We start from the raw sequence: 13,859 nt of genomic DNA, 5'->3' as shown, positions 1-13,859 counted from the left end.
GAACTGTATACATACCTCACTTCCTGTCATGTGTCACTTCCTGTTGGACTGGTATAAATACTGGTCTGTTCAGTATTGTAAGAGGCTTCTACCAGAGGCATGGTAAAGACCTCTCTTGTATATAGTGTGTTTATAAGTTACTTAAAGCTTACTTTAAAGTTACTTGATGGTAAGCCTCCTTTTTCTTACATCAATTTAAGTAACTTAGTATTTACACTCACGAATACTAGACCTTCGGACAAACTCGGAATTAAGGATCCAGGGAACCACCCATCATGGAGAAAATCCTTAGACCTATTCGTCTGGACTTGGACCCGAATGCACCAGCAGCTGGCAGGGTATGGAAGCATTGGTACCGTACTTTTGAGAATTTTCTGGATGAATGTGAAGCGGATGCTCCTGCTAGATTGAAGATACTTATCAATTATGTGACCCCAAAAGTGTTCGAATATGTTGATGAATGGGATAATTACGATGAGGTGATTCGGGCACTTAAGAAACTGTATGCCAAGGCCCCAAATGAGGTCTATGCTAGACATCTACTGGCCACAGCCCGACAAGGGCCAGGGGAATCAATTGACGAATTCCTGCAAGAACTTCGCAGGCTCAGCGTAGATTGTAACTTTCAGGCAGCCTCAGCTGAGCTGTACCGCCAAGAAATTATTCGTGATGCTTTCATCTGCGGGATTGCCTCTCCATTTATACGCCAGCGTCTACTAGAAAGTAAAACACTTGAGCTACAAAAAGCTTTTGACCTAGCTTGTTCACTGGATTTGGCAAAGAGAAATGCAGACCTCTATCAGCTGCCCAGATCTCGATCTGCTGCTGTAGCTGCAACCAGACAATTCAAGCGGTCTCAGGTGAACCCTATCATGGGGGAATCTAATTCTGATAATTCTGATGAAGAAGAGGAGGACGACCCCACTTTAGCAGCCTCTTGGCAATCTAGGAAGGAATGCTTCTTTTGTGGAGATGCTTTTCACCCTAGGAAAACCTGCCCTGCTCGCAATGCAATCTGCAGTTATTGCGGGAAAAAAGGACACTTTGCTAAAGTTTGCCTATCAAGGGCCTCTACGAGGGCCAATCCAGCTAAGGCCTACCGAACTGCCCCAATTAGGGCCTATCAAGATGCTCCAGCTAGGACCTATCAAGCTTCCTCTCGAGCTCTCTCCCGAAGAAGCACACCGAGAGTTTTAGCCACTCTCTGTGCAACGACACCAATTACAGCTGCTTGCCCACAGAACCTGTCTCATGCTGCCACAAAAATTTCAATTAAAGGGCATACCTTAGATGCCTTAATTGACTCAGGAAGTACTGATAGTTTCATTAAGGAACAGATTGTTGTGAAATTGAAACTACATGTCTTCCCATCGGACCAGGCAATTGCGATGGCCCAGTCATCACTTAATACCAGAATCTCCGGCTTTTGTGTTGTTGATATGACACTTCATGGTCGTATGTATCCCTCCACCCGACTTTCGGTGCTCAAGGACTTATGTAGTGATCTCCTCTTAGGACTGGACTTCCAAAAACAGCATAAGAAACTCACCATTGAGTTTGGTGGATCCAAACCCGGACTTACTATTTCTAATATACCGTCTAAATTACCATTTTGTGCATTATCAGCAGCTTCACTTGATGAACCCTCATTATTTGCCAGTATTCCGCCTCAATGCCAACCGATAATAACGAAATCGCGGCGCTTTAATCAGGAAGACCAATCTTTTATTGCGGCTGAAATCTCTCGACTTCTAGCAGAGGATATAATTGAACCATGTTCGTCGCCCTGGCGGGCTCAAGTCGTCATTGTCAAGAACCCTCTAAAACCTCACAAACAGCGACTATGCATCGATTATTCGCAAACCATCAATCAATATACCGACTTGGACGCCTACCCATTGCCACGCATTGATGATATGGTTAATAAACTGGCCGAATACAAAGTGTTCTCAACTTACGATTTAAAAAGTGCCTATCATCAGTTACCCTTGAAGGTCTCAGATAAGCAGTACACAGCCTTTGAGGCTAATGGACGGCTGTACCAATTTCGTCGCCTCCCATTCGGGGTTACTAATGGAGTGGCTGTCTTTCAACGGGCAATGGATGGCCTGGTTAAGCAGGAAAACCTAAGGGACACTTTTCCCTATCTTGATAACATTACCATTGCAGGTCACGATCAACAGGAACACGACTCCAACCTCCAAAAATTTCGGGATGCCCTCCATCGCCGTAATTTGACCCTGAATGAATCCAAATCTGTTGAGTCGCAACCGACCATCAACATCCTTGGCTACTGCGTAGGCAATGGTATCATTAAGCCAGACCCAGAAAGACTTCGCCCGCTCCAAGAGCTCCCGTCACCTAAGAATCCGGCTTCTTTACGTCGGGCTCTCGGTCTGTTTGCATACTACGCTAAATGGATTCCTCATTTTTCGGACAAAATCCAACCCTTGCTGCATGCTAGATCATTTCCACTGGGAACAGCGGCTGTTGCAGCCTTTAACCTTCTCAAAAAACAGTTGGAGAAAGCGGCTCTTCACTCCATTGATGAGAATCTCCCTTTCGTGGTTGAATGTGATGCCTCGGAGGTGGCGATCTCGGCTACTCTGAATCAGGAAGGTCGTCCTGTAGCATTTATGTCCAGGACCTTACAAGGTGCCGAGCTACATTATCCTCCGGTTGAGAAAGAAGCCACAGCCATCATAGAGGCAGTACGGAAGTGGAACCATTTTCTAGCTCGCCAGCACTTTACATTGATCACGGACCAACGATCAGTCGCCTTCATGCTCGATAATCGAAAACGAACCAAAATTAAGAATAATAAAATACAACTTTGGAGGATGGAACTGGCCTCTTTTGGTTATACCATTCTCTATCGGCCTGGCAAGGAGAATGTGGCCCCGGACACCCTCACACGGGCATTCTGCTCCACTATGTCATCCTCCACCCTCATGGATGTCCACAATGGTTTGTGCCATCCTGGCGTTACGCGCATGCTACATTTCGTACGATCACGGAATCTCCCTTTTTCCACTGGAGATGTAAAGAAAATATGCTCAGAATGCCGGCTTTGTGCGGAATTAAAACCTCAGTTCTTCCGCCCCTCAGATGGTATACTCATACATGCAACCCAACCGATGCAACGACTTAGCATCGATTTTAAGGGCCCAGTGCCCTCTTCAACTCGGAACACATATTTGCTCGCCATGATCGACGAATATTCACGTTTTCCGTTTGCCTTCCCCTGCTCCAATATGCTGGCGTCCACAGTAATCTGCTGCCTTGAGCAGGTATTTTCTCTCTGTGGCATGCCGGCTTATATTCACTCAGATCGGGGTCCATCCTTTATGTCGAGGGAACTCAAGGACTACCTCTCAGAACGGGGAATTGCTACAAGCAAAACAACACCATACCATCCCATCGGAAATGGGCAGGTAGAGAGGTATAACGGTACCATCTGGAATTCCGTACGTCTCGCTTTAAGATCTCGGGGCCTACCAGACCAGCAATGGGAAACAGTGCTTCCGGATGCATTGCACTCTATACGGTCCCTGCTTTCTACAGCCACAAATACTACACCTCATGAGCGGTTCTTTGGATTCCAGCGTCGCTCATCTCATGGGACATCACTCCCATCATGGCTAACTACTCCTGGACCTGTATTACTCCGAAGATACGTTCGGACGTCTAAAAATGACCCTCTTGTAGACGAGGTCGAACTAACCGATGCCAACCCCACCTATGCAAACATACGATATTCCGACGGCCGAGAATCTACCGTATCATTACGGGATCTGGCTCCCTGCCCACCAGGACCTAGTGGGACATCGGGTGATGGCATTTCACCAGGAAACTCTTGGGACCTATCGGGTACCCCTCTCCAGGATCCTGATCGGACACCAACTAGCTTGGTGCCGGTAGAACCCCGTGCTCAAGGTTGCGACCCTCCCAGTACCACGCATGAAAGTACTGGTCTGCCACAGACCAGCTCTGCACCTCCCTCTGAACAGAGGCAGTCTGACTTTGAACCTATTGGGGCTCGTACTCGAAGCCATGATCTCCCCGACCCTTCACAGGGCAATCCAGGCCACACGGACTCTGGCCAATGGCCAACCGCATGTAAGCGGACCAGCGACCCTCTACGACGGGAATCCAAACGGGTGCGACTCTTCCTTGTTCGGCGGCTGCGGACCAAATGGTAGACCACAGCCTCCTAAACCTGCAGGAGGGAAGAATGTGATAAAAATAATAACTTCCGGGAAGTTATGTCATCACTTCCTGTGAACTGTGAACTGTGAACTATGAACTGTATACATACCTCACTTCCTGTCATGTGTCACTTCCTGTTGGACTGGTATAAATACTGGTCTGTTCAGTATTGTAAGAGGCTTCTACCAGAGGCATGGTAAAGACCTCTCTTGTATATAGTGTGTTTATAAGTTACTTAAAGCTTACTTTAAAGTTACTTGATGGTAAGCCTCCTTTTTCTTACATCAAGGCCTAAGTGCATCGGCGGGAACTCAGCGGCAGCAGCGGGGCTATAAAAGGCCCCAGAGACCAGGTAAGGCCTAAGTGCATCGGCGGGAAGTCAGCGGCAGCAGCGGGGCTATAAAAGTCCCAGAGACCAGGTAAGGCCTAAGTGCATCGGCGGGAACTCAGCGGCAGCAGCGGGGCTATAAAAGGCCCCAGAGACCAGGTAAGGCCTAAGTGCATCGGCGGGAACTCAGCGGCAGCAGCGGGGCTATAAAAGGCCCCAGAGACCAGGTAAGGCCTAAGTGCATCGGCGGGAACTCAGCGGCAGCAGCAGGGCTATAAAAGGCCCCAGAGACCAGGTAAGGCCTCAGTGCATCGGCGGGAACTCAGCGGCAGCAGCGGGGCTATAAAAGGCCCCAGAGACCAGGTAAGGCCTCAGTGCATCGGCGGGAACTCAGCGGCAGCAGCGGGGCTATAAAAGGCCCCAGAGACCAGGTAAGGCCTCAGTGCATCGGCGGGAACTCAGCGGCAGAGCGGGGCTATAAAAGGCCCCAGAGACCAGGTAAGGCCTAAGTGCATCGGCGGGAACTCAGCGGCAGAGCGGGGCTATAAAAGGCCCCAGAGACCAGGTAAGGCCTCAGTGCATCGGCGGGAACTCAGCGGCAGCAGCGGGGCTATAAAAGGCCCCAGAGACCAGGTAAGGCCTAAGTGCATCGGCGGGAACTCAGCGGCAGCAGCGGGGCTATAAAAGGCCCCAGAGACCAGGTAAGGCCTCAGTGCATCGGCGGGAACTCAGCGGCAGCAGCGGGGCTATAAAAGGCCCCAGAGACCAGGTAAGGCCTAAGTGCATCGGCGGGAACTCAGCGGCAGCAGCGGGGCTATAAAAGTCCCAGAGACCAGGTAAGGCCTAAGTGCATCGGCGGGAACTCAGCGGCAGCAGCGGGGCTATAAAAGGCCCCAGAGACCAGGTAAGGCCTCAGTGCATCGGCGGGAACTCAGCGGCAGCAGCGGGGCTATAAAAGGCCCCAGAGACCAGGTAAGGCCTCAGTGCATCGGCGGGAACTCAGCGGCAGCAGCGGGGCTATAAAAGGCCCCAGAGACCAGGTAAGGCCTAAGTGCATCGGCGGGAACTCAGCGGCAGCAGCGGGGCTATAAAAGTCCCAGAGACCAGGTAAGGCCTAAGTGCATCGGCGGGAACTCAGCGGCAGCAGCGGGGCTATAAAAGGCCCCAGAGACCAGGTAAGGCCTCAGTGCATCGGCGGGAACTCAGCGGCAGCAGCGGGGCTATAAAAGGCCCCAGAGACCAGGTAAGGCCTCAGTGCATCGGCGGGAACTCAGCGGCAGAGCGGGGCTATAAAAGGCCCCAGAGACCAGGTAAGGCCTAAGTGCATCGACGGGAACTCAGCGGCAGAGCGGGGCTATAAAAGGCCCCAGAGACCAGGTAAGGCCTCAGTGCATCGGCGGGAACTCAGCGGCAGAGCGGGGCTATAAAAGGCCCCAGAGACCAGGTAAGGCGTACCAATCTCCAGTCTGGGAACTCTGAGGGAAGGAAAGAGGTAAAAAGTAATCCAAGTGTGATGTCACCAGAAAGCGGGTAAGTGATTGGTTGGTGAGTATTTCTCCCTTTTGAAGCTTAAATCTCTTTGGTTTATAGTTTCTAAGGTATGACATTCACCATCCAAAATCGGGGCAGAGGGTATTTAAGAATAATATTAATAAATTTAATTAATTACATAGAATGGGAGATCAGGTGATGTGTTGCTGCTGCAATATGTGGGAGCTGGTGGACACCATTGATGCTCACGGTGATCACATTTGCAGTAAGTGTTGGCTGCTCGAGGAATTCCGGCTCCGTGTTGAAGAGCTGGAGTCCGAGCTTCAAACACTGAGACACATCAGGGAAGGTGAGAGTTACCTGGACTCTGTGTATCACGAGGTATTCACACCAATTAGATTAATTAATTCAGATGTAGTCCGTGGCCAGGGTCAGGATGGTGTGACTAGAAGTGAGGCAGGTACGGGAATCCAGGAGGTAGTGTTGGAGGAGCCGCAGCCCTTGCACTTGTCGAACAGGTTCGAGGCTCTTACTCCCTGTGAGGTTGGGAACAGGGACTGCGGGGAGGATGAGCAACCTGGCCACAGCACCGTGGAGCGGGGGGCCATTCAAGTGGGGGGAGTTAAAAGAAATGTTGTAGTGGTAGGGGAGAGTATCATTAGGGGGATAGATAGAGTTCTTTGCAGCCGCGAGCGAGAGTCCCGAAGGCTGTGTTGCCTGCCTGGTGCCAGGGTTAAGGACATCTCCTCTGGACTGGAGAGAAACTTGGAGTGGGAGGGGGAGGATCCAGTTGTCATAGTCCATGTTGGTACCAACGACATAGACAGGACAAGGAAAGAGGTTCTGCTGAGGGAGTTTGAGCAGCTAGGGGCCAAATTAAAAAGCAGAACCACAAGGGTAATGGATTATTACCTGAGCCACGAGCGAATTTGGCTAGGACAAATAAAATCAGAGAGTTAAATGCGTGGCTCAAAGACTGGTGTGGGAGAAATGGGTTTTGCTTCCTGGGACACTGGCACCAGTACTGGGGCAGGAGGGAGCTGTTCCGTTGGGACGGGCTTCACTTGGCCAGTGCTGGGACTAGAGTCCTGGTGGATCATATAACTAGGGCTGCAGAGAGGGCTTTAAACTAACTAGTGGGGGGAGGTTCCTAGAGAGCAAATAATAAAAACGACAACAGAGAAGGTCATAGACTTAGGTAGCAGTGGGGAAATTGAAAACCAGAGCGTGTCAGGAAGAGGCAGAAGGTATGGATTAAAAGGTAAAGTAATAAAAAGGGCAAAAGCAGGAACTAAGTGTCACAAAACATCTTTGAAAGTTCTCTATCTGAATGCACGTAGCGTTCGTAACAAAATAGACGAGTTAATGGCACAAATAACTACATATGGGTATGATCTTGGGCCATTACAGAAACATGGCTGCAGGGTGACAATGCCTGGGAATTAAACATATCAGGTTATTTAACAATCAGGAAGGACAGGCAGGAAGGAAGGGGAGGTGGGGTGGCTATGTTAATAAAGGAAGGAATCACTGTAATACGGAGAAATGATATTGGGCCAAAAGATCAGGATAATGAAACAGTTTGGGTGGAGGTAAGGAACAATAAGGGGAAAAAAACACTAGTGGGCATAGTCTATAGGCCTCCGAACAGTGGCAACTCTGTTGGACGGAGTATCAATCAGGAAATAGTTGAGGCTTGTAATAAGGGAACATCTATAATTATGGGGGATTTTAACTATCATATTAATTGGACAAATCAAATTGGGCAGGGCAGCCTTGAGGATGAGTTCATTGAGTGTATTAGGGATGGGTTTCTTGAGCAGTATGTAACTGAACCGACCAGGGGGCAAGCAACCTTAGATCTGGTCCTGTGTAACGAGACAGGATTAATTAAAAATGTCCTAGTAAAGGATCCCCTTGGAATGAGTGACCATAACATGGTTGAATTCCATATTCAGTTAGAGGGTGAGAAGGTTGGATCTCAAACAAGCGTGCTAAGCTTGAATAAAGGAGACTATGAAGGTATGAGAGCGGAATTGAGTAGAGTGGATTGGGAAAACAGATTAAAGGGTAAGACGATACATGATCAGTGGTGTACATTTAAGGAGTTATTTTACAACTTCCAAAAAAATATATTCCACTGAGAAGAAAAGGGTGTAAAAGAAAAGACAGCCATCCGTGGCTAAGTAAAGAAATTAAGGATAGTATTCGACTAAAAACAAGGGCATATAAGGTAGCCAAATCTAGTGGGAGGATAGAGGATTGGGAAAACTTTAAAAGACAGCAAAAAATAACAAAAAGATTGATTAAGAAAGGGAAGATAGATTATGAAAGTAAATGAGCAAAAAATATAAAAACAGATAGTAAGAGTTTTTATAGCTGTATAAAAAGAAAAAGGGTGGCTAAAGTAAATGTTGGTCCCTTAGAGGATGAGACTGGGAAATTAATGGTGGGAAATATGGAGATGGCAAAAACACTGAATGAATATTTTGTATCAGTCTTTACAGTAGAAGACACTAAGAATATCCCAACACTGGACAAACAGGGGGCTAAAGGGGGGGGAGGAGCTAAACACGATCAAAATCACTAAGGAAGTGGTACTCGGTAAAATAATGGGACTCAAGGCGGATAAATCACCTGGACCTGATGGCTTACATCCTAGGGTCTTGAGGGAAGTGGCGGTAGGGATTGTGGATGCATTGGTAATAATTTTCCAAAACTCCCTGGACTCGGCAAAGGTCCCGGCAGACTGGAAAACTGCTAATGTAACACCCTTATTTAAAAAGGGCAGTAGACAGAAGGCTGGAAACTATAGACCGGTTAGCCTAACATCTGTGGTAGGTAAAATTTTGGAGTCCATTATTAAGGAGACAGTAACAGGACATTTGGATAATCATAATTTAATAGGACAAAGTCAGCCTGGTTTTATGAAGGGGAAGTCATGTTTGACAAATTTGCTGGAGTTCTTTGAGGAAGTAACATATAGGGTGGATAAAGGGGAACCAGTGGACGTAGTGTATTTAGACGTCCAAAAGGCATTTGACAAGGTGCCACATAGAAGATTATTGCTTAAGATAAAAAATCACGGGATTGGGGGTAATATTCTGGCATGGATAGAGGATTGGCTATCTAACAGAAGGCAGAGAGTTGGGATAAATGGTTCATTCTCAGACTGGCAATCAGTAACTAGTGGTGTTCCGCAGGGGTCAGTGCTGGGTCCCCAACTCTTTACAATCTATATTAACGATTTGGAGGAGGGGACCGAGTGTAACATATCAAAGTTTGCAGATGATACTAAGATGGGGGGGAAAGTAGTGAGTGAGGAGGACATAAAAAACCTGCAAGGGGACATAGACAGGCTAAGTAAGTGGGCAGAGATTTGGCAGGTGGAATACAATACTGGAAAGTGTGAGGTTATGCACTTTGGCAGGAAAAATCGTAGAGCAAGTTATTATCTTAATGGCAAGAAACATGAAAGTACTGAAGTACAAAGGGATCTGGGGGTCCTGGTGCACGAAACTCAAAAGGTTAGTATGCAGGTGCAGCAATTGATTAAGAAGGCCAATGGAATGTTGGCTTTCATTGCTAGGGGATAGAATATAAAAATAGGGAGGTATTGCTTCAGTTGTACAAGGTATTGGTGAGACCGCACCTGGAATACTGCGTACAGTTTTGTTGTCCATACTTAAGAAAGGACATACTTGCTCTCGAGTCAGTACAAAGAAGGTTCACTCGGTTAATCCCGGGGATGAGGGGATGGACATATGAGGAGAGGTTGAGTAGATTGGGACTCTACTCATTGGAGTTCAGAAGAATGAGAGGCGATCTTATTGAAACATATAAGATTGTGAAGGGGTTGGATCGGGTGGATGCGGGGAAAATGTTCCCGATGATGGGTGAAACTAGAACTAGGGGGCATAGTCTTAGAATAAGGGGCTGCTCTTTCAAAACTGAGATGAGGAGGAACTACTTCACTCAGAGGGTGGTAGGTCCATGGAATATGCTGCCCCAAAAAGCTGTAGAAGCTACATCATTACATAAATTTAAAACAGAAATAGACAGTTTCCTAGAAGTAAAGGGAATTAAGGGTTATGGGGAGCGGGCAGGAATTTGGACATGAGTCTAGGTTCAGATCGGTCATGGCCCTGTGGGTAGCGGAGCGGGCCCAGGGGCCGTGTAGCCTGATCCTGCTCCTATTTCGTGTGTCTAATTCTGTTAGATTCAGGAGATGGTTCTGTGATAGTGGATTGGCGGTTAGGATCAGATCAGCCATGATCTTATTGAATGGCGGAGCAGGCTCGAGGGGCCGATTGGCCTACTCCTGCTCCTATTTCTTATGTTCTTATGAAAGGACAGTGTCTGACCCACTGCACCATCCAGCCCCAGAGGGGGAAAAGACAGTGTCTGACCCACTGCACCACCCGATCCCTGAGGGGGAAAGGACAGTGTCTGACCCACTGCACTAATTCCTCTGAAAAGTCCATTATAACTCATTGTTTACAAGTCACTTGTGAATAAAGACCATCTTCACTTGGGGAACATTTGCTTTATTAATTGGTTATTATCATCAGTATGATTTATAATGGAATCTTCATGATGCACCACAACAGAGGCTCCCCAGTGGATAGTGGAGATCAGCAGATAATTGGAAATGTTGCTTTTGCTCAGTTAGTGCAAGAATAACTTTGGCATAGTATTACCCTTGGCACCAAGTACAGGAGTGCAGTGGTTCTGTTACTGTACTAGTAATTCAGAGGCATGGACTACTAATCCAGAGAACGTGAGTTTAAAATCCCACCAGCGCAGTTTAAAAAATCTAGAAATAAAAAGGTGTCAGTCAAAGTGACCATGAAGCTGTTGGATTGTTGTATAACTTCAGTTGGTTCACTCATACCCTTTAGGGAAGGAAACCTGCCGTCCTTATCCGGTCTGGCCGATATGTGACTCCAGTCCCACAGCAATGTAGTTAACAGCCCTCTGAAGTGGCCTAGCAAGCCACTCAGTTGTGTCAAATCACATGCAGTGCTACAAGCAGAATGCCCACCACCAGCTTCTCAGGACAACTCGGGATGGGCAATAAATGCCAGCCTTGCCAGTGACGCCCACATCCCAAGAATGAATAAACAAAACAGGAATGAAGAGAATAGTCTCAGAAATATGATGCAGTTTTATTCACTAGGGAAACAAGATGAAAGACAAATAACAAGAGAAACTGTGTCCTTGGTTGATGTCTCAAGCAAGGCTTTGTTCTGCAACAGATCTTGTTAATGCTGGATAATTGGGATTGTGAATAATAGGAGTGCAGATAATGGAGGCCCCACTGTATATTTAGAACATTTAAAAAACAGAAATCAATGGTAAGAAATACAGTAAAACACATTTATTATCAGATAGCTGAGATCATAATCCTTTCATTATGCAGTCTGATAATTACCCTCTTATACCACTTGCTATCAGAATCCCTGATTATTTGAAATCCCCTCTGATAACATTTTAAATGACAATCTTCTCATTATCATTCTTCTCTATATATTAAGGCTCTTATCAGGCTATTTCTTGGCAATAACAATTCATTATCAAGTTGTTTGATATAATGCGACTATTATTCTCTCACAAATCTCAAATCATAGTCAGGGATTCCTGTCAGTTACATTTTTGTTCCAAATATGTTTCCAGAATTTCCTCCATAGCTTTCTGCAAATTTTACTTTGTAGAAAATGTAAAAAATAATTAACCTGTGCATGTACGAGAAGTACTACATTGAAAAATCCCATTGAAAATAGGAACAGTCACAGTATATGACAATGGAGTGGCGGAACATCAGGATTACAAATGTGCCTATTGAGATACGGTGCCTTGCTTGGGTTGGTAAAATTATCTTTATCCCAAAATATTTTCTTGCAGATGTGCAGTCATGGTTTCAGAGATTTGTTGGTGCTGCCATGGGGTTATATAAATGTGACAGGTCAAAATACAGTGTTCATGACCTTTGTGTCCCAGAGGTGAAAGGACAGTGTCTGACCCACTGCACCACCCAGTCCTTGAGGGAGAAAGGACAGTGTCTGACCCACTGCACCACCCAAACCCAGAGGGGGAAAGGACAGTGTCTGACCCACTGCACGACCCAGTCCTTCAGGGGGAAAGGACAGTGTCTGACCCACTGCACCACCCAGACCCAGAGGGGGAAAGGACAATGTCTGACCCACTGCACTACCCAGTCCCAGAGGGGGAAAGGACAGTGTCTGACCCACTGCACCACCCAGACCCAGAGGGGGAAAGGACAATGTCTGACCCACTGCACTACCCAGTCCCAGAGGGGGAAAGGACAGTGTCTGACCCACTGCACCACCCAGATCCAGAGGGGGAAAGGACAGTGTCTGACTCACCGCACCACCCAGTCCCAGAGGGGGAAAGGACAGTGCCTGACCCACTGCACCACCCAGTCCCAGAGGGGGAAAGGACAGTGTCTGACCCACTGCACCACCCAGTCCCAGAGGGAGAAAGGAGAGTGTCTGACCCACTGCACCACCCAGTCCCAGAGGGGGCAAGGACAGTGTCTGACCCACCACGCCACCCAGTCCCAGAGGGGGGAAGGACAGTGTCTGACCCACTGCACCACCCAGTCCCAGAGGGGGAAAGGACAGTGTCTGACCCACTGCACCACCCAGATCCAGAGGGGGAAAGGACAGTGTCTGACTCACCGCACCACCCAGTCCCAGAGGGGGAAAGGACAGTGTCTGACCCACTGCACCACCCAGTCCCAGAGGGGGAAACAACAGTGTCTGACCCACTGCACCACCCAGTTCCAGGGGGGAAAGGACAGTGTCTGACGCACTACACCACCCAGTCCCAGAGGGGAAAGGACAGTGTCTGACCCACTGCACCACCCAGTCCCAGAGGGGGAAACGACAGTGTCTGATCCACTGCAGCACCCAGTCCCAGAGGGTGAAAGGACAGTGTCTGACCCACTGCACCACCCAGTCCCAGAGGGGGAAAGGACAGTGCCTGACCCACCGCACCACCCAGTCCCAGAGGGGGAAAGGACAGTGCCTGACCCACTGCACCACCCAGTCCCAGAGGGGGAAAGGACAGTGTCTGACCCACTGCACCACCCAGTCCCAGAGGGGGAAAGGACCGTGTCTGACCCACTGCACCACCCAGTCCCAGAGGGGGAAAGGACAGTGTCTGACCCACTGCACCACCCAGTCCCAGAGGGGGAAAGGACAGTGTCTGACCCACTGCACCACCCAGTCCCAGAGGGGGAAAGGACAGTGTCTGACCCACTGCACCACCCAGTCCCAGAGGGGGAAAGGACAGTGTCTGACCCACTGCACCGCCCAGTACCAGAGGGGGAAATGACAGTAGTCTGACCCACTGCACCACCCAGTCCCAGAGGGGGAAAGGATATTTGGGGACAGGTATGAGCTCGGCAGAATATCTCCCCTCTAGTTGCATCTATGACTCTGTTGGACTTTCCAGGATGAAGTGTAGTTGCAGGAATTGGTCTGAGAAGACAATATCCTGTAGGACCCGAACAGGTAAGTAAGCTCATTTTTTGTTGGTTCTCCCATTGGAACCAAAGGCCTTTCGTCTGCTGTTTTTTGGGCAGCAGTCAGGATGCCCCAGGGCCAGGAGGCAGCATCATTTCTACAGGTCTCTGGCCAAGAGCATCTATAAGAACATAATAATTAGGAGCAGGAGCCGGCCATATGGCCTCTCGAGCCTGCTCCACCATTCAACAAGATCATGGCTGATCTTCAACCTCAACTCCACTTTTCTGCCTGATCCCCATACCCCTTGATTCCCCTAGAGTCCAAAAATCTATCTTTCA

This window comes from Somniosus microcephalus, unplaced genomic scaffold (genome assembly GCF_052327205.1).
Source record: "Somniosus microcephalus isolate GS21.2 unplaced genomic scaffold, FLI_Smic_1.0 unresolved_chr1, whole genome shotgun sequence".
Lineage (NCBI taxonomy): Eukaryota > Metazoa > Chordata > Chondrichthyes > Squaliformes > Somniosidae > Somniosus > Somniosus microcephalus.
Note: the sequence above shows the minus strand (reverse complement) of the source record.